Source organism: Leptonotus elevatus, chromosome 7 (assembly GCF_054856555.1).
Source record: "Leptonotus elevatus isolate MCC_2025b chromosome 7, RoL_Lele_1.0, whole genome shotgun sequence".
NCBI lineage: Eukaryota > Metazoa > Chordata > Actinopteri > Syngnathiformes > Syngnathidae > Leptonotus > Leptonotus elevatus.
Window position 1 is genome coordinate 14,602,212 of NC_141245.1, and position 22,553 is coordinate 14,624,764.

The following is a 22,553-nucleotide window of genomic DNA, read 5'->3' on the forward strand; positions in this document are numbered from 1 at the left end:
GCAACCATTACCTGGCAAATTTCTGCAACTATTACTCAAAGCCTTCTTTAAATAAATGACGCTTTTGCATTCATGGTCTCTCTCCTTAGTATTTTGATATAAATTAGAAAATGACATCCCAGGCGTGCATAACAAACAATATCAATCATGAAGCAGTCCCTTTCGTTGAAAATGCAGTGAATCGATACATTAAAACCTCTAGCGAGTCTCTGGGAGTGATTCATGAATGCGGACACAAATGCTTCCAGAGCAGGACAGCATTTATCTCATTAAACAATGGGCTCGGAGTCTACTGGGGATTGATCGCAACCGCTTGTGACATGTTTCACTGTGCGAAGGCTTATTAGGCTTTGGTGCGAGGTCAGAGGTTGGCAGTGGGAGCTTTTGGATTCATTAGCTAATTAAAGGCCGCCTTTTGAGTGCAAGTTTTGAGGTATTCATCTTCTCTTCATTACACCTTCTTCTATCTCCACCGAGTTGGGAGCACTGTAACGAGGGTCAGGGTTTGGGGCTCTCCAAAGAGAGCCTCCCCAGTGTCAAAGTATTCCAATTATATGCCCTTGTAAAAGGAAAATATATGTAATTATGAAGTTGATTATTGTTAATTAAACCGTGGGGATTTTGTGTTTTGTGTTTGAGAAGTCAAGGCTTTTGGGCAACTGTCGTCAGGAGAATAACAAAAACCAGTGCTAGTATTTACCCTTTCTTTTTAACTCATGAAACAGCTACATTTACAGGCATGCAGTTTATAATCTGACCAACGATTAAAATCACATCAGCGTTAATAAAGGTGACGTTTGTGAGCTTGTACAGTACAAGTCTCTTAAAAGATTAGCATGGATTTTGCCAGCAGTTTTATCAACAAATCATTTAGATAATGGTTGTAAATTACTTTTTTTCTTCTTAATTGCCCGAACTTTTCCAAACTGGATATCATAAAATAACTTCCAGTTGAATTTCAGTGAGAGCATTAGATCAGTTGTCCCCAACCACCATGACGGCGGGATGCACAGTTGAAAGAATAAAAAACTTACTATACTTCCGGTTAATTGATTAGCCGAGGCGTAAAAATATTTTATTTTGAAAAGTGACCGGATTCTCTCTGTTGCTGATGCTAATACAAGTTAGCAAAATGAGTAAGATGCTCCAACTTGGCACATAATGGATTTACGTTTGCTGTACCCTTTTATTAATCAGCCGCCGAACAGCCAAGCACCCCCCCCCCCCCCCCCCCAACCCACTGGGTTGCCAGTTCGCGAAAGTTATGGACTTGTATTAACCGGTCCATGGTAGAAAAAAGTTTGGGGGCCATTACATTAGATTACATTTCCTATATCTACCAATTGAATTCTTATAAATTAAGGAGCTGTTACTTTATTAGTAAAATAATGAATGTTAAATACTATTTAATAAATAAAAAAACAAAAATGATTAAACATGTAAAATAAATTAAATACAATAAATACAATAATAATAATAATAATAATACTATCTAGGTTTATTATGTTGGAATATACAAAGCAAAATAAGGGGAAATCCCCCACCTCACCAAAAATATATTTTCTCAACACATAATCAAGTAACCCTAATATCCAAATAGTAAACGGCATATTTTGGTGAATCCATTTAAATAAAAGCTGCACTTAAATAACACATTGATTGCTTAATTTCAAATCCTTTCTAGTGGTGCATGAAAACAAAATTGCAAATAGCAAAACTAAAGGAAAAACTGAAAAGTCATAAATGGAATATTTTTCAATACAATTAGCAGCTTAGGGATGTGGATACTAGCGGCAAAATCCTAAACCTTTGAGTCTCAAAATTGTCAAGTGTGTTTAGCCGCATCAACAAACAGATTGAGACGCCAGCATGTGTGTGTTTTCAGCACCTCTTTCTACTGAATATCTCCAGGTATCTGAGCTATGTCTAAGTCACATGCACGTGAACTTTGCACATGACAATTAGGGAGCTCAACACAGCTGGCAGTGAGTTCATGTCCTTCTCTGGTGTTTACTTAATGACATAATTACTGCCAGTGTGTGATTTTCCCTCTTTTGACATGCTGTCATTAGCTTGGAAGTTGTCAGCTCGTGTGGGGCTGTGACACAGTTATTGGCTTGGCTAATTAGTGGATACATCATTACTTTCATTGCTTTCCTTGGATCACATGTCTTTTCCTCAACATTCTATTACAATTTCTCTCTGAAAATTGAATTTTCCTTCACATGCAGTATACACAACCATGGTGATTTTTCTTCTTCTTTTTTTTTACAAGCATAAAGTGCTGACATTTGGAGATGCCTGTTAAAAATGTCAAAGGAGCGACAGTGTTGAAAGAGAAACAGTAAGTCAGCAAAGGTGCCAGCCCGGCGTACCAACGAGACAATTTTGACATTTCAAAGTAAGCCTTCCGTAATTTGCCCTTTGCCTGCCTGTGAAATAATTGCTCATCACCGACTATTACTGTTTGTCCCCTTGCGTCGCATGTATGCGGCCAAGCACACCCACAGTTCAGTGTTGACACAGCAAACGTCGGCATTCTGGAGGTGACTTTGACTGGCAGCATGCCACAGGATGTACAGGCAGCTCTAAGGAGACTGTGTACAAAGTTATGAACACCACATTCTTATCCTAACACGCGCTTATCAAACAAGAGTGTACAGTGTGACACACTGTGACAGTCTGTCACAGCTGTCATGTAGCTTGAAGGGGCTTATTTAACTTAAATTGGTTTCCTGAGAGAAGGCACTCTGAACGAAAGAGAAAATCTAAAAAAGTATGAACAAGTCAGAATTTATTTTGCTTATAAGAGGCTTTTTGGAGGAGTGTCTGTGATTTTTTTTTTTCAAACAATGGTAGACTATCGAAGCATGGAACTGTTGTAATTAAACAGTTTTGACTGTGTTGTGTCATTCCAACATACTGAAAAGTCGTTTGAATGTCTTGAAGATATTTACAGTAGGCCTATACTTGTAACATTGCCGTGTTGAACGTAGCCGATATCCTTCACCCTCCAGGCTCTTTATAGCATCAAAGTCCTCCCAAGTGTAGGAGCTCTTCTTTACAATGAAATCATTTTAAATGTTGTGGTAGCTCACTTGGGGGAACGTAGTGGCTTCCTTTGACCAGGCCGATGGTGAAAGTCCATACATAGGGATCTTGCCCTCCAACCAACTCGGGCTTTTGGAGATAGCGGCTCAGAATGGTTGGTTCCAATGAGTCGCAGTAACCTACTTTCCAACAGGGGACGTTTTTTGCTACATTGGTCATATTTGCCCACCATTTAAATGAAACGCTAACCGAAAACAATGCTTTCTCCGTGTATTTCTTTTGATTGTTTGCCCTCCAGGAGGATAAGCGGTAGCTAAGCCTTCTGGGTAAAGTCATGTCAGCGAGAAGGGTCTATATGTTCAAATTACTGTACACGGCAAAAGTTTGGCCTGGAAATTGGTGAGTAGCGATATCGCTACAACATCTCTGCTGTTAGTTATTTGGCAAAATCAAAATAAGTCATGCTAACAAATGCAAACACAGAGTTTGCTTCAAGAGAAAACAAATAGTCATGTTTTTGGAATACTTTGATGTGTGATATTTCAATTTTTCATCAGTCTTGAATGAATTAGATCACAGTGTCCAGGCGGGATTATCCATTTATCTACACTGATAATAAAACTAAATAAATTGCACTCTGATGGGGGAAGGGGGGGGGGGGGGGTGGTTGTCACGGCGTTGCCAGGCAACAAGCACGACTTAAAAAATGGGATAGTGGCTAAAAATAAAATGATGCTTAGGTACTTAGTCAAGTTCTCATCAAACTGGAACAATCTTTCATTTGTTGTGCCAACTTTGCAACCAGCTCACATTGTCCCATTTTATTCCATCGTATAGTGTGTAATAACGGCAAGTCCTCTTCCTGTGGGGACACAGACACACCAGTGGGTGATTTCCTTCCCTCCTATACTGTAAGTGTGATCAATAGCCCGCAGGCTGAAGGAAACCTCCCGTATCCATCACTCCTCTGCACCACAGGACCCTTGTGAAAGGGTGGCGAGTAGTCCAGCCAGCATCTATAACAAGCCCCCTTGTGTATGCTGCATTACATGAGAAAATGCTGCAATTAGGCTATCTTGCTGTAAAGTGCAGGAAGGGAGACTTGAACTGTGACAAAAGCAAGAGGGATGGGCCGAAACAATCACATGTGCTGTCTTTCATTACTAAAAGCCAAAAGTCACCACAATGGTTACATTGCTGTGTTTTAGCTAAGATAGTGGATTCAAGTAGAATTACCATATTGACAATGTGCATCCGTGTAAAGCTTAACAAAATAAAGGCATTTAATGTTGTGCAAAGGAGTCACTAAAAGACAATTTAGTAGCAATAGATATAATAATAATGATGCATATATTTGTGGGGACTGGGGTGTAGTTGACAATGAACAAAATGGTCAATGAGTTGCTTCATGTTTTAATTAATTCAGCTGTTAATTTCAAATGAAAAATGTATTGTTCCTGTGACCAATAACCAACATGAAACACTAATGCCACCTAGTGGCAGAAAAAATTACCTCAACATAAATCTATAGCTCAGTGTTTTACACTCATTTGAACTTGAATACTATATATTTTTTATTTAATTTTATTATTATTATTATTATTATTATTTATTTGTTTTAATTACTAGAAAATTACTGTATCAATGAACTAAAAGATACAGCCATATTTGTATTAGATAAACATATTTATCCACCTTCATGTTATTTAACAAGAGGATTAATTAAGTTGCCATTTATAATGAGTTAACTATGGAAATCATGTAATTAATTACATATAAAAAAGCCCTAGCTGAAATATTTTAAATAAGTAACACTTTCACAGTTTTGCTGAAATAATTACTTGATCATTTATTGTCACCATAGTCAACTAAGAAAAATGTATCAATTTATTTTCCCTTGCACCAAGCACCACAGCGACGTGAATCACCTTTGCATCACACATTTTGATCGGTTTTAAGTTTTAATATTAGCAGCGGTTAACTTTATTTATTTTTACACTTGTGAAAATAAAGGTTTTATGATGGCAAACTTTAACCTGGGAACGAATGGCCATTATTTCCTCTGGGAATTTTTACAATCCAGGGTGGCCAGTACAAGCCCTATAATTCGACACACTGTATGTCATCATGACTTTGACAAATTTGTAACTGAAGTTGCACTCGGCCCTCTGGCCCTTTAACCTTTAAATGCAGCACCATGATTTCTAGATGGATGGAGGACAACACACAACATGCATTTGGAAAGGTCACAAGCATTCATCTACCACTAACCCTGCAATCATAACAAACTTTTACTGTATCATGAGCTTTGTAGTTATTTTCAAATAGTATTACAGTACTTGTGGGCCCTTGTGTTTGTGAGTCACAAAAGTGCTGTTTAATATTAATGTGTGATTAATTCCCTTAACTAGTTATGTAGGTCATGTTGTTTTTGGCGAGATAAAAATAATTCAAACGCTCAAGTTTCGCACATTTGCTGTGCTCATTTTGCTAAGAATGCTCCTTTTTCAGCATGATTTGGGCTCTGCTTGCATCTTATGAGCTGCGTTTATTATAGTAACTGTGCCACGCGATATCTCAGCCACTTGGTTTTGCAGAAAAAAAAATGGATGTTGTTCCCTGAATAATTCAGTGTTCAAGAGGGGAAATATGGAGAGCTTTTTTTTCTCTCTCAAAACAATACAATTGCAAACAGTTGCATCACAGCGCACCACTTTTTACTCTGCACATTAGCCTGTCTGTCTGTGAACATGTGCTCTCTACTGAATTCTTTTCCTGAGCAAATACTATAACAAATGAAACACATCTGTCGTGTCTGCACGGTTTAAATGCCAGACCTTTATAAAGTGCAGTTCTACCACACAGCAGCCATAACTGTTATTAGCATACTGACAAATGAATACCTATGTAAGTTATTAACCGTCCAATAGCAAATAATGTAGAGTGAACTACTTCTGTTCCGCCAGTCGATTGGCTGTCTTACATTCGAGAGTTAGTTTAGATGTTCTTCTCTCGTCTATTTTAGGCGATAGAGTGTTAACATTCTTAAGTCATACTTATTTTATTTTGAGATATTTTTGGATGTCAGCAAAGATTAAGTTTAGATACTGAGCTGAAGTCTAACAACATTTGTTGACACTGTGCATGATAAGAGTTTGAAGTTTGACTTCAGAGGTTCCGCTGTATTAAATACAGCTCTTATGTTTAATTAATGTGGAAGTTTGCCTCATTCTGCGCTAGCATCATATATAATAATAGTGTTTTTTGAATGTAATTCCATCACTAATATATGTGATTCAGCAACTAATGCTGTGAAATTCAAATAACACAATGGAGCGGCACAGCAGGTTTGTGTTATTAATGAACAAAGAGCTTGTGCAAGAACAGGAGCAGAGGAAAGAAGAAAGCAATGTGTTTTATGCATTCAAAGCCTGCATCAATGCGCGATTGTCCTAGTTTGCAGGCGTAAGTAGAAAATACAATGGGTGCTTTTTGTTGTTGAAGGTGCAATCCCGCTATATAATTTATTCTTCTTGTACAAAAACTTCGGTCCGGGCATGTTTATCAGCCAGGCCGCGCGAGCGAGCGAGAGACGCTGGAACAGAAGGGGAAAATGCACTTACTGCGAATAATAATGCCCAGAGGTGGGATGTAGAAAATGATGGTCTATTCTTTATATGATGTGCAGCCTGAAGTCAGGATATACAAATACAATCTATTTCAAAACGATTTGCATTGCTCTCTATTTAGGAGATTATTGCAGTAAAGGTGAAAAACACGGAAGCAGAAAAGGCTATAGCCTCCATTTTTTGTGTTTTTTTTTTTTTTTGCTTCGAAATGAATTGTCATCAGCATGCTTGTGGATTTAACCACGACTAAACTGTCTGCTCATACTTTAGGTAGTTTGTTGTCCACAATGCACAACACTAATATGTAATATATATATATATAAAATACTCTCAAGTGAATACCAAAGAGTCACCATAAGCCCTAACTTGTGACGCCGACATGCAGGGCTCGATTTTCACGTCCAGCACAAGTCTAGCAAGAAGAGCAGTCTACCTGTGAGCATGGGTGGGATTTTTTTCTTCTTTGTGATATAATGCACTTTTATGAGATGGAACACAGCCGAAGTGCTGGCCACTTGAAGTGGTTCCCCTCATTCCCATTAAAATCAGGGTGCACTCAGAAATTGACTTGCTCGGGTCCGTGCATGAGATTAGAGCACGGAAAGTGTGTTTATACAGATAAACTGTCATATCTCCCGTTGGGGATGATGTAATTGATTTCTCCAATGATGAAGAGGGATTGCCCGCAATGTTGTCATATTTATGAACGAAATAAAATGACATCTACCAAAGTGGTCCCCAGCCACCGCTGTGGCAGGCTAAACAGTTGAAAGAATAATAGAAAATAAAAACAAATACAGTACTTCCGGTTTATCTTCGACTTAAAACATTTAGCCTATGAACAAGAAGAGAAAGAAAAGCGCATTTGTAGGAGACCTACTTGAAATACGAATTTACGGCGACAGTTGATTCCCACACACGAGGCCTGCTCATCATAATATGCGGTTCGGAGGACGCTGCTAATATAGTCACATAAAAATGTGGCTTCAAGTTTATTGTTCTGCTGAAAATACCCGTCGTACGGTATCATTCCTGACAAGCGTTACCTTAGTGACCATATTAAAGCCTTGTTAAGCTTGTTAGTGTTTGTGCTGCAAATGCCGCTACATAAATATACACTGCGGATTTGTGTGTGTTGTTGTAGCATTTTAATAATCAGCCAATACTCCCTCCCACCCAATCGTGTTATCATAATCATCCATAGCTTGATTGATGAATCTTGTTTCAGGTTGTTCTGTTTTAGTGTATTTGAAGACTCCATACTGTCCTTTAGTGCGAGTGGTTGTCTTGTGTGTCAGCACTGCGTTTGACAGCTGATCAATCAAATCCACAATGTCAACACTTCTTGCCCCAAGTCAGCTGTCACCAACTCCCATGTGACCCCGAGCAGGATAATTGGCATAGTAACTGATGGATGTGTTTATCCTGCATGATATGCCATTGATGGCTCAGACGAATGTAATGATCTGGATATGAAGTAGTCTTGTCATCTTCTCATCTCCTGTCACATCGATAACTCTCTCTGCATCTCTTCTATCAACTCTCGGAGTCTCTTCCCCATTACCGAGCTCCCCCCTATCTGGCCCTCCACGTGTCCCTCCTCCAAAATCACATCGTAGTCAACTTGAGTGACAACTTTGTAGAGACAACCAGAAGGAACATACCTGTCTAATTTGCATACGGTTACGTGAGCTGTTTAAGAGGGGCGGCGTGATTTTGAGCCCTCACATCCGTGTAAACTGGAAGAGTTAATACTTCCCATGACAGGCGGCGATGATTGCTGTCTATAAATCTATTATGTGATTCTAATTTGCTGATTAGTGAGTGAGTGCTAATTCAGGGGCAGGCAGGCGGATTAGAGTGATTATATAACATGTGCTGTTTGCTATGGTAAGAGAGTGGAAATGCAACCAATGATGACAATAGTTGGCTGGCATCACTCAGTGAAGCTGAAATATGCCTGGCAGGAGTATTGCGCATGAGATAGTATGACAATTAGCACAATACAGTGCAGCCTAGTAGAACCAACAGAAACGATGATGCAAAATGTCAACACACCCTGTGTGCTGTTGACTGATTTTTGTCACATACGTATGAAAAAAAAAGAAGCAAAATTAAATGTCAACACAAGTCTACTAGAACAATTAGCTTGAGGGGGTACATTAGTTAACGTGAGCTATTTTAAATTTTCTGATTCATATCGGTTTTCGTTTACTAATTTATATGTATAAACTATAAAGAGTCGAGGGTAGTAACATTTACTCAAACTCTAAAAATGGATTGGTTAAAAAAAAATTAGCAATCTAGTAGGTTAAGCTCATATTGGCTTGATTAACCAATAGATTGTGGTGGTTACAATACGTAACAAGTAAATCTACATAGATCACTTGGAAAAATATTTATTGCATCAATTTATTGTATTCTAAATGTATTTATTTATTATTATAATTACAATATAAATAATATAGTGTTTAAAAATGGAAATGTATGCCTAGATAGATCACCAGGCATGACCAGCTCATTGGTAGAGTGTCTACCCTGAGACTGGGAGGTTGCGGGTTCAGTCCCTGGCCGGGTCATAACTAAGACTATTAAAAAGATGTGACCCATTTGCCTCCCTGCTTGAAACTCGGCATTATGGGTTGGAATTGGGGTGTTAGATCACCAAATGATTCAAAAGTGCGGCCCCTGCTGTTGCTCACCGCTCCCTAAGGGACGGACGGGTCAAATGCGTAGAACGAATTTCTCCCCACTTAGGTGGGTGTGACAATCAGTGGTACTTTTTTTTTTTTTTTTTAGGAATCCCACTGGTCACGGGATTCTCGAAAAAATCTCTTGGTCAGAATGACCAATTTGTATCGGTTGGCCCAATCACCAATATACAGTATATTGGTAGAAAACACCTACCATTCTAAAGTGTTTGTTTTAACCAAGGGATCTGACGGACACATAACTACCAGCTAGTTTGGTCAAATGTAACATTTTTTGGGGGTACATTTGACCAATCCGTTTTTAGGGTGCAGTTACATTTCCTCAATTATAATTGCACTTAACAGAGTAGTTTTGATGTAACATAATTTTTTACTTTTACTTGAGTTTGTATGTGAAACTATTTTTACTACTATTACATTGAGCTGTATTCTGTTCTCTACTTGAATTTTTATCTATACCTATAAAATCAACAATTTAGGGCCCAACATTGGGTGACACCACAAATAATATTCAAATAATTTTTAATGAATATATCCTGGTTAAGTACTCTTACTTGAGTACAATTTTTGGCTAGTCTACCCACCCATGTATATACTGGAATGTGTTTATGTGTCACTAATGTTTGATCAACCTCATCTTATACAACTCAATTTAATAGTACTCTTTTATGAGGGGAGCAATCTCACCTTCTCCTTACTCCAATAAGTGGATATCTCTCAATTTGCATACCAGGCATGGAAATTGAATTTCAGGTGCAGTGCTGAGTTCTGTTATCTCACACGAGTTTGATCCCTGCAGGCCACCATGGCTTACGTAATTTCCGTGTGTGTGCGTGTGTGTGTGTGTGTGTGTGTTGAAACCTGATTTATTTCATGTCATGTTTGCAGTGCACTCATCAAACGGAATCCTGGTCAAATGTAAAGTCACTGACAAAATGCAGTGCACTTTCACAATCAAATGAGCTCCAGTACAAAAACTCCAGCTTTACAAACATGAGACTTTTGATAAGGTATTAACTCATTCACTGCCATTGACGGCTATAAACGTCAAAAACAAATGTTAATATTTCTATTAGTTAAACATCTTTTCCACTTTTTGTTAAAAAATAGTATGAAAACTTAGATTTTTTTTATTGTACATTTAGAACAGATATGAAATTGTGAAGTCATGCAAATAATTACGATTAAAAACTTTAATCGCCTGACGCCCCGAATTTTGTAATAATCTTTTCTTCTTAAAAAAATATTTTTTTTTGACTGCCAAAAATTAATTTGAAGTATTTCTATTAGTTTAACATTCCCCCCCCCCCCACTTTTATTAACAAGACTATGAAAACCTAGAATTTTTTTATTGTACATTTAGAAAATATGTAAAATTTGTGATTAATTGTGAGTTAACTAGTGAAGTCATGCGATTAATTACAATAACAAAAATTAATCACCTCTTGCCCCTAATTAAAATTATAAAAACAAATTTTATGAATTTATGGCAGTAAATGAGTTAATTGAACAATACTGTATGTAATGTGCAGTGGTGTACATGATCTGCATTGCGTAATTCTTTTTTTTTTAGGCATAATTATTGGCAGAACTCTTGAAATAGATAACATTAGATTAAATGCATTTCATAAGACCTTTATTATTGTTTTCATTTTAAATAAAGTCTACAGTATTTCTAATATTTTCTCAGGTTGTGAGAGCACGACAGTCAATAAGCGGTTGAAAAGCCACCCACTCTTTCATCATTTGCTGCCTTCACACCTTGAGATTATTTCTTTGCTTTTCTAATCCGCAGCATCGACTCATCTGAGCTGGTTTCTCCTATTCCAGCATATACAGTAAAGTCACTACATCCCAGCCTGAGATGAAATCAGAGGCATCGGAGATGGGCGAGTTAAGTGGATCTGTCAGATCATTTTGACCCTGTCCTCCTAATTCATCGACTGGGTGTCTGAGTGAAAATGGAACCTTTATTAGATGTGCTGCTAGAGTGAAAATAGTGAGGGCCGTGAAAAGAAAGAATACATAAATCCTACTTTCTCATCCTTTACAAGGTTAGGAAGGACGATTGCCAAAGGATGTTTAAAATGGTGGACTCAATTGGGCACAATTGAACCACTGTGATATATCCTAGTCAATCAGCACAAAAAACAACAAAGACCATATTTGGGCAGTAGGGGCACTCATTTACTCAGATGCAGATGAGTTGGGGTTTGTCGAGTGAAGACTTTATTTGTCCACACACTCATTTGGAATAATATTGAGTGAAAAGTAGAGTTTCAAACAAAATATTATGCTCTTCTGTAGAACAGTGGGCATCATTAATACTGTAAATTGTGTACTGTGTAGCTTACAAAAAACATCCTGGGGATCTCACGAATGTCATGGAACACCAATACGGCAGACAACAGCAAAAATTGTTGTTAACATTTTGGTGTTAAACGTTCCAGAGTTGATTTCAACCATTTCATTCTCATATAAATGGAGGGCAGTGTTGGAGTTATTTGACAGAGGCGATTCATTTAGTGTAAAATCAACTTTAAATCAACAAAGCTAATAAAAAGGTAACTAAAGCTCATTTTGTGTAGTGAGTGCTCTTGCAATTAATAAAACAAAACAAAAACAAATACAATCAATTAAATTCACATCTCAAAGTGAAACTAACACTAATTAGTGTTATTGTTAACTGGGTTAACCCAGTTGTTAAATATCGCTCAGCAATGTTACCTCATTACTCCCATAGTGTTGTTAAGCAGCTCTGTAACTATTTAGAAAGTTTTAATACAGCTCAGTAGAGTGTGGAGCTATATAGACCCGGTAAATGTGATGAAATTGACTCTGTGGGAGTCATTTTGACACTCGACTTTTTGCTGTGTATCATCACATAACGTAATATATCGTCTTTCATACTACAAAGGGGACTTGTTTATGGCATACTGTAAGTATCCACTCTTTCACCCGAGAGACTGCACCTGGCTTGCTGTTGCAGTGCTGTTGTTTTGGTTAACAACAGATTTCAAATGGGCTCAGCAGTTAACACGTTTACTCTTGTGTGAACGATTATATGACTGAAGTAATACAGAGACTACCCGTTAATTTGTGACGGTAAAAGGAAATGGCAGTCTCGCGATCTTGTCTTAGAACCATTTACAACAATTGAGTCGTCTTCACCCACAGGAAATCAAAAAATGCACCTAAACCATTTTGAGTATACCGCTATCTGTCAGAGCAACTCTAAACACACCATTTTGTCATTGTTTTTATTTCACGTCAAATTGTCACCTGCGAATTAGTAACAAATATTATGAAATGGTCTATACGCTATAGTCCTTTTAATTCTGATGTTTAGTGTCCAACCAAATATTTCCAAAGTGATCTGTTTAGCTTCTTAAGGAAGGTTTCCAGACCCTGAATTTGATCACAAACTTGTCACTATACCTACTGGCTACTACTATCACTACCTTGTATTCATCAAGCAACAAAACAAACACATTTCAGGCAAAGGTATAGATAAAGTTGGTCAGCGTGACAATGTGTGCACATTTCCAGCACATTGCCAACAATAAGATACTCACAGGTCTTCCTCTGCTAGTCTCTGCTGCACCCTCAGGCCCCTCCTCCTCCCTCCGCCGTCGCCGTCCTTTTTCCTCCTCGTCTTGGTGTGTCGTCCGATTCTGTCACAACTTGCCTGGCTCAAGCCTGCCTTAATTGGTGCCGCCTGGAGAGCGGGGACGAGCTCGGTCGAGGGTGCTCAAACGGCGTGTAAGCCGTACCAAAGGTGACATCCGAAATCCCGGGAGGAGTTTGGCGTGCTGTAGAAAGGAGAGACGTGGGTAAGAATGGGCTTCCTCTTTCTGACACAATGAGGAGCATTGACGGATGGGAATGAAGCCACTGGGTCATGCTCAGAACGCTTGGAATTGGAATTTGTGTCAGGAGGGAAACAGACCTCTTTATCTAAGTAGACCTTTGCAACGACTCAACAACAATAAAAAAGAAAAGAAAAAAAAGCATACATTATTAAAGTGTCTGGGCACACAGTTTTTATTATCTACATTGCAGCCTATGACTAATCATCCCAACCAGTCCCAGATAGCAAAGGATGTTGGATCAATGTTGAATCAATGTTAAATCTACCTTTTCAACATTGATTCAACATATTTTGCTATCTGGGGTGTTTGTCTGGAAATTATCTAGTTTCACTTAATTGGTCTGAAATTCTTTATCCCCGGCAAATAATCTTTGCTCATCTAGAAATGTATTGTGACAAACACAACCATTAAAGATCTTGTCGAGTCATTTTGTGATTTTTTTCCCTAAATACATCAAATAAGTGCTGAAAACTGAAAGACTAAAGACTGACAACAACTTAAGGCAAGCCAATGGTGAGTTGGACAGCTCCACTGCGACTTCTACTAATGCTACTAATTAGTGGCTAGTAGCTTATTAGCCGCTAGCAGGTCATGGACCTGTGTCGGCTCCATCCAGTACTCAACAGCCTCGCTCCATGATCCACACAACAGAACACTTGGAAAAGCTAACTGTTTATTACATTCGTTAGCCCATTAACTAGCAAGCTAACAACCTAGCGAGCTTGCTTGACCGCGGCAGGTCATTCAAATACGTTAAGAGCGCCTCACTGGCTGTATTTGTTGTGTGTGGGTCCCCACATAATAAAGAAATTAAGTTGTTTATTAAACACAGCCACATAATGTTTTTTTTTTAGCCTGCAGCTGGCGACACTTCAGCACATGCTTTATGAATGATTGTATTTGATTGACAGGTGAAGTACGGCTTTAACAGACACGCCTACACAGTCCTAAAGCTGTTAGGACTTATTTTTACATTTGTTAGGACTCTTATTTTTTTTGCGTTATTACTTGGCAATTTTTTTTTATTATTATTCAAATTTGGTAGGCTTTTTGAAAATACCCTTCTCTGTGTTGTGTCAAACTTCCAATACTTTTTTTGAGGGTCTTCCACTAGAGAGCAGCTGGTAAATAATTACATAGCAACGGCAGTGTCCATGTTTTGGGGTATTTTAGTTTGGTGGTGTGGCGTGAATTTTTTCTGAAGTAAAATTCATATGTTATGTGCCTTGGCTCAATAAAGCTTAGGAAATACTCCTCTTGGGAGCGTCATTTCAGAAATTGCGCTAGATACGGCACGCCTCCCTCAACCCACACACTGCCACCGCCACTCTCTATTATTGATGAGACTTACTGTGTTGCCCACAGTGTCGGTTGTGCTCACCACCGGGCTAGCCACGGCAGTTGGAGGGGAAAACGGGCTAACACCACATAGCCTGCCACAGAGGGCAGGTAAACAGTGTGTTATTATTGGCCGGAATCTAATCAATAACCGTTACCACAGAAACCATGTGGGATACTCTTTGTGTTTGATCACTCCTGCTGTGAAAATTGCATCAGCGAAAGGATATTGCAAGATGTAAAAAACAATTTAAGAAATGTGTATTTTTTTTTCCTTTCCGAAATAAAATTTAACTGGCTATAGATGTATATGTGGTACTAATACATCCATGGGCAGTTCTATAATACGACCAAATATTACATATCAAATTATTGATACCAAGGTAACTTTTGATTTAAAGTGTGTTTGTACTTGTGAAATTATATCTTTTTTTTGTGTCAACATTCAACAAATTATAGTCACTTTCTTGTCTTTCTTGTCTTAGATGCATTGATTTGTTTAAATGATTAACTTGTTATCCACAATTTTTTTTTATTTTACTTCTCCTGTTGTTGCCTTAGGGGTTTTTGAGTCTTTAATATCCTTGTGTGCTGCTTCTGTCCACTTTGTTGCTGTGAAACAAGCCACAGCTTCCTCATTGTGTTATTTAAAAGGACTTATTTAACCAACGCACATTAGTTCAAGCCAGTGCTTCCCAATTATTTTTTGTTACCAGAGTAAGAAGAAAATAGTTGATGCCGCCGTCCCAACTCTCCGCCGTGACTATAAATTGTATTATTTGTCTCTAAAATTATTCAAAGTATACTTCTGCCGAGGAGCTAATACCCCTTACACCCTCACAATGAAAACAGCACTTCCACCTACTGTAGTGGATGTGCAATTACAATTTATTCCAGGCCCACCTCGCTATTTATTTGAGAAGGCCTGAAAACAGAGGAAATGCAAAGGAATGACCAGGTCTAATCCGAAGGTGCTGCTGGTTTTTGTTTTGTTTTGTTTTTACCCTTAGGGTGAGGCGCTTGTTTATTTCAAGTGGACAACACATCTAGGATGTATGCCACAATTGAGGAAATTGTATCTACTCTAAGGCCAAATCCTTAGGTGCAGCTTGTATAACAAAGTCTAATACATAATATACAGTTTTGACTGGCAGTCATTCAATATTTAACAATACATGTATTATTGATATAACTTGTGTTATAGAACTGGACTGCATCACAACTGGGAGTCAAAATAATGGTGCTAAGGATGACTTAAGGCCAGAGAAAGAACCACTACGCAGATTAAATTAAAACACCCAAAAACTAAACAAAAAGCTAGACTGTGGTGGACAGGAACACAAAACTCAACATAATTATCTTTGGAAATACTATATTATCTTATCTCATCATCACTCTGATTAGCATACCATCAATCTAGTAGGCAGTTGCCGCCATGTATCTCAAAAGGGCAAAACAAGCAACATCACGACACAACTTCCACATTTTTAAAGTATTTTCATCAACCACATTGTAAACGGGCCGCTCACTCATCAGATCATAGCCGTAATTTTAAAAAAAAGTTCAGACTTCAGAAGGACCAAAGGATGCTTCAGATCTCAAGCCGTGCTGGAGCTCACCGGGGGTTAAAAGCTCAGAGATAAGCCTCGGCATTTATCCAAAATGTGTCTTTTGTGCCTCGCGTCGCTTGGGTTACCACACTGAATTGAAATGACCCTCTGATTGGACGTGTGATGTAATAATAGCAAAGGCCATCACTTGTTTTCAAGATAGACTGCTTTTAAACGAGGGCGGCTTGGAAAAGTCATGACTGTTTTATGCATGAGGATACATTCATATTTAATATATTTTTAAGAGCACGAAATCTGCCAAAAGCACTGTATGTTAAAATTGTTAATGGTTTCTTTATAGGTACAGTATCATTATTCATGAGCCTGTGTTACAGAAAATAACTTATAAAGTGTACGGGTACATGTCCCATTCATGTCACATTCCATCGGAAACAAAAAAAAACAACTATAGTGTCATTTTCTGCGCATTGACCAGGCATTTTACCACTATGGTACACAAGTGTAAGTAGCGTGCCGTTTTAAGACGCCGCGTGACGCTCTGCGGTGGCTTTAATGTGGGCTGACCACGTCGATGTGGGCACCTGACAGTGACGGATGTAGGACAAAGCAGGGGGGCGGGCGACTGGATTGTGAGAGCGGAGAGAGAGTGATGCTCGGAGGATGATGTATTCATTGACGGTGAAGGCGAAAATGAAGAAAATGGACTTGCACTTTCACATGTGCTGCACACATCGATGCATCCATCATCTGGAGAAAGAAATAAGAAGAAAAAAAATGATTTTAAAGGTGTCTGTTGTTTATCATGTGCGCGTATGAAGAGCCTTGAAGGCACAACACGTTTCCTTAATGGAGCAAAACAATATACAGTACATACATATGTTCATGTGCCTGAGGGAAAAAAAACTGAATAGTAACTGCATGTACTTCCACTGCACGGGACAGCTGCACAATCGAAAGAGCTTGTTTGTCAAGGTAAAGTTTGTGGAGAAATACATACACGGTAAAATTAATGTGTTGAATTAATTATAGATAACGTAAATGTGATCGCTCAAATTATTTTTCTGTTTTGATCAATTAAAATAAGTACTAATTTATTATTTATTTATTTATTTTACAAACTGAAATAATTATTCAGAAATCACTGATAAACATTCATGCTTTCAAATGAAAAACCTGTAGGAAATGCGATATATAAATATTTAAACAACTTTTACAAATATTAAAAAAAGATTATAATATTGAAAATATATATATTTTTTAATACGAAAGAAAGAAAAAAAATCTGCAAATCTGCGGTGTTCAAACTGTGAGTATGCATAGGTTACCATTAGTTTGAAGTTGTAATATCACCATTCACCGCTAGATGGCAGACATCGTTTTTTTTTTTTGCAGATTTGGAATATGCAGGACAGGCTTACCTCAATAATACTTGTTGGGTACTGATTAATATGAAGGGCTACCAATATGAGACACACTTTACTCAATTTACCTTTAATGATATGTGATTTTTAATACTTAATAGTATTAATCTATGTAAAGACACTGATCATGGTGCGATATAAGCAATGGTTTAACACGGCAGGAAATGGACATATATCAATATGCAACACACTATAACTCTAAATAATTTCTGTAAGTGTCGACCCTTTCAAATGATAGCTTACGCAACATTCAAAGGAAGTCTACTTTTAGAACAGGCCCGCAGGGTACTCAGGTGGCCCTTAGGGGGAAACTTTGGGCCCGTGGGTACCATGCTGGTGACACATGGAATAGCATTGTGCAGATGTACCTGTTGTGATCAGTCAGTGTATGTATCGAAGCATTCAAATGTGGCTATTACTACAGTACACGTTACAGCCATAGCATTGCCTCTGTTGACATTCATTGTTTGTGTCATTTGGGGTGGGGCTAATCGCCATGCGCCTTTGAGTATGACTCCATGATTAATTCAAGATTGTCAGTGGGCGAGTAAAGGCTTTATTCTTGTGTAAGTGTTCATATGAATAATTCACAAGTGGGTCTTAGTTCAGCATCTGTCTTGGAAAAGTTCAATAGACACGTTTGGTCCTCGTATTCCTCCCCGGCAAGTCTCACTCTCCATCCTCTTTGCACCTCTAAAAAGCACCATATGGCTCTGACACCTTGGGATAGAAAGATGTGGCCCGTCAGCTGTAATTGGAGAAGCCGCCGCGGTCGGCTCCCGAGGAGGGAGGGATGGAGGTTGCGACGTGATCGATCCGCGGGACGCCGGAGGTGGACGGCCTCCCTCCGAAGCTCGCAAATGGCTTAATGAAAGCACAGCACAGAATGTCCTTTTGTGTGTGTTTTTGTTCTTGCTCCAAGAACGATCATCACGCACGCAGGTCGACGTCTTACCCCGAGAATCATAATTAGCCATTTTGCTGATTGTCAGCTTGATGGAAGCGCGTTAGATTTAGCATTAACCTTTCATTACGCTCACATTAAACAATAAAGGAAATGTCAGAGGGGTAATTATCAGCAAGGTGATTGATTGGAAACATTTCCCTGCAATAATCTTGCTGGTGTACTTCCGTGCGTCGGCAAAGTACACAGTGTAAATCGCTCATGCCGTTCACGGAAACAATGAAATAGCATGACACTGATGATAATTTAGCCGATATGCAGCCTGCTGCATTTGCTCATCCCAGCTCAGGGAGAAAAAGGTCTTTTTTTTCCACCCTCGTGGTGTTTTAAGTTTCGGTCTTCATGGTGACGTGGAGCAACTGTGCCTGGCGGCGTGGAAGAACATCTTGGCCCAGGTTAAATCCTGAGCTGCTTTTATTTACCCTGCCCTGTTGTCCCTAAAATGTACGATGGGGAACTTCTCGGAAAGCAACTGCAGCACCAATTACTGTTACTTTGTTGTTATACATGACAAATCAATACAAATACAGACTAAAAAGAAACGTTGTCTTCAATTCTTATTTGAATGTCAATTAGTTCCCAGACAGTTGTATTCTGATAGTTTGCTGTTTTCAAGCTGCTAGCAAGATTAGAACATAGCCTCATGCACTGACGTTAGCCACAACTGCTATGCTAATATAGGGCTGTGCAATGAATTGAAATTCAGTTACAATTTCAATTATTACAGTCCACAATTACAAAATCTGCATAATCGTAAACTAAAATAAAATATTATTAACACTAATTTTGAGTTGCTTAAATTTATATATTTGCACCTTTTTTAAATTTTAAAATGACTAATTTAATAAATCTTGTTTGGTCCGAATGGAACTTGCATAATTATAGTGTTTCAAAGAAATGTATTTGTCTTAATATAAAAATAAAAAAAAACAAGACTTAAAAAAAAAGAAGCTTTTCCTGGTTGATTTCTGGTTGATTTTAATTTAAATTTTTAGTCTTTTTCACTCCGATTTTTAATTGACTTTTTGACGTTTTTTATTTACTGTGCTTGTATTGCTTTTATTGATGCCTGTACTGTACACTTTGAGATTTATTTTATAAATGTAAAGTGTGTTACAAATAAATGCTGATGATGATGATTATTATTATTATTATTATTATTATTATCATGATTGCAATTATTACCAAATTAATTGTGATGAATATTTTCTTCATAATCAAGCAGCCCTATGTTACTACTTATTATTCATGTTAGAAAGTTGCAAACACGAAGACGTCTGTTTTCGTGACTTGCATAAATCTAAGCGAGCGAATGCAAGCAGATGTGCAAGAGTGAGGGCTGCACCGTTGTGGGAGTGGTCAATCATGGCCAATCAAAGCAGCTCCTTTCGTTTCCTTTAAATGCGGCATGCTAGACTTGCAGTAGAGTCTTGATATGGCAGAAGTATATTGCTAGCTGTTCCGCCAAGTGGGATGATTTAAAAAAAAAATAATAATACGCTCGTCACATATTTATGAATGAAAGACATTAGACCAGCTGTCTACGCTGCACTAGTGTTAAACGTGGTCTGAGCAGGCGTGAGATTTAGATTGATTTTCAGCCACCAAATGATCACTCCGCCAGACGCACTCCTTCTGCCATGACACTCCTTCTGTTGTGCCAGCTGAGCATAGTGGCAAACACGAACCTTGCACTAATACGAATTCAGGATTCACTACAACGTAAATGCGCTGTCTACGTAAATGGTACCTCGAGTGTTGAGCTCTTGTGCATTTTTCATGAAAATGGTTGGTCAAATTTCAAAAGTCATCTGTGTGCAGTTAAACAAAATGGAGGTTTGCTGGCATGTCTACCATAATAATAAACCACTTATCGTGAATGACAGACACGACAATAACAAATATTAGTATCATGTTGCAATTAATATTATATACCAATATACTTAACATATATACTAGATATTGTTGTTTTGATCGGTGGAGAAGAAAATACAATCAATTGCATTGTATCAGTCCTGAAACCAAAAGACTTTTCCTTGCACAAGCATTTTTCAAAAGTCCATTACAACAGTTGAGTACACATAAATGCACATCATACTGACAAATTGTTTCAGCTGGCCGTTATTGCTGAATCAGTATGGGTTCTTTTGTCAGTGGTGCTGCTTTTGTGAGTGTTATAGTGGAGCTGCAATGATTCATTTCACTCGCTGTGACTGCCAAAAGTCACCACATCCCAGAATTTGCCCATTGTCACAACAAAATGTTGCTTCTAGGAATCCAGTATATCACAACATGCAGAAGCAACCGGTTCAAAATCTTGCTCAAGGATACTTTCACATAGTCACAGTGGCCTGGGATTGAACCCACAACCTCAGGGTGGCGAGACGAGCCCTCTACCATTGAGAGATGCCGCTCAAACAACAACAACTAGGCGTCGCTATTGAAATGTCGATACATTTGAAAGTCTTCTTCACCGTAAATGAGGGTGTGGTCAATTTTGGGGGGGTCTTACTATATTTTTAGTGTACTCTCATCTTCAAGGTGCTAAGCTAATAGTCTTGAATAGTCTTGAATAGTGTGCTGATGATCTGTCTCTCAGAAGCAACATATGACAGAGGACAGGGGAAGGTTGCGGCTTTCCAGGCAATCCCCTCACCCCTGACACCCCCCCCCCCCCCCCCCCACACACACACACACACACACACCATTTCTGCAACACATGAATCCTGGTACAGAATTTCCGCAGAGCTGCAGAAGAATAACACTGCGGTGCATGCGTTGGTTGCTGGGACATTAATAGATCATAACTTGCACTCGTGTTTGAAACTCCGCCATCACTTTCTAAATAGACCTACTCCTCGGAGTTGATGTGTTAATGACAGAACTATTGATTTTACTTAAAGAGGCCATTATTTTTCCTCTCTAGTTGATGAAACATAAAGGTTGAAGGTAATTCTCATGAAAGGAACTTTCATTACAAGACTTTAAGTGCACACACCTAATACATTTTTTATAGTGTGCCGCCAAATTCATTTATTTCCTTTGCAACTGAAATGTACAGGTCTTGGGACAATGTGAAGTCAAGTAGTGGAGTCATTGTCAAGTAGAGAAAATGTGTGCTGTTATTACCATATCTGAAGCCAAAATCTGATGAAGTGCATAGAAGAAATGTAAGGAGCTGTAGGAATGTATTGCGTTTACTGGTTCTGTCCTGCATGTGACATGCATGTCTGTGCTATTTGCTAGGATGGTAATACGGAGGGAAACCTTTTCTACAAACTTTCTAAAGCCACTGTATTGCATAAGCTTGAATAACAAGCATGAACTCATTCATACCATTGACAGCTATAGATGTCAAAAATTCATCGGAACTATTTCTATTAGTTAAAAATTTGTTTTCCATTTTTGTTAACAAGAGTATGAAAACCTAGAAAATATAATTTTTTTGTACATTTAGAACAGATATAAAATTTGTGATTAATTGTGAGTTAACTAGTGAAGTCATGCGATTAATTACGATTATAAATTTTAATCGCCTGATGCCCCGAATTTTTAATAATCTTTTTTTTTTTTGGAAGAAAAGATTATTAAATATTAGGGGCGTCAGGCAATTAAAATTTTCAATCGTAATTAATCGTTTATTATTAATTGTTAAATTTTATATCTGTTCTAATACAATAAAAAAAATCTAGGTTTTCATACTATTGTTAACAAAAGTGGGGAAAAAATGTTAAACTAATAGAAATAGTTCAAATGAATTTTTGACGTCTATAGCCGTCAATGGCAGTGAATGAGTTAAGGAGGCTGATGTGTTGCTTATAACAATGTCCATGAAGCCTGATGTGATGAATAACACTGGGGAACACAATTTTTGTTTGCTGTTTTTCTCTATCACGTCAAGTTTATGAACTATAGAATCCATGTTTTCTTTAAAAAAAAAAAGAAAAAAAAGAAAGTATCAAATGCAATGGAAATATGTATGTATGTATGTAAAAA

The 22,553-nt window shown here is 38.1% G+C and overlaps 1 protein-coding gene across 2 annotated transcripts in view; it reads right to left on the minus strand.

Moving 5' to 3' along the window:
- The window catches only part of LOC147171049 (galactosylgalactosylxylosylprotein 3-beta-glucuronosyltransferase 1), a 76,865-nt gene that overhangs the window by 21,133 nt on the left and 33,179 nt on the right, over positions 1 to 22,553 (minus strand). For both annotated transcript variants that reach the window (XM_086081132.1, XM_086081133.1), the window contains exon 2: positions 12,967 to 13,203. The gene's annotated coding sequence lies outside the window, so the exon portion shown is untranslated. The remainder of the gene's footprint in view (positions 1 to 12,966; positions 13,204 to 22,553) is intronic.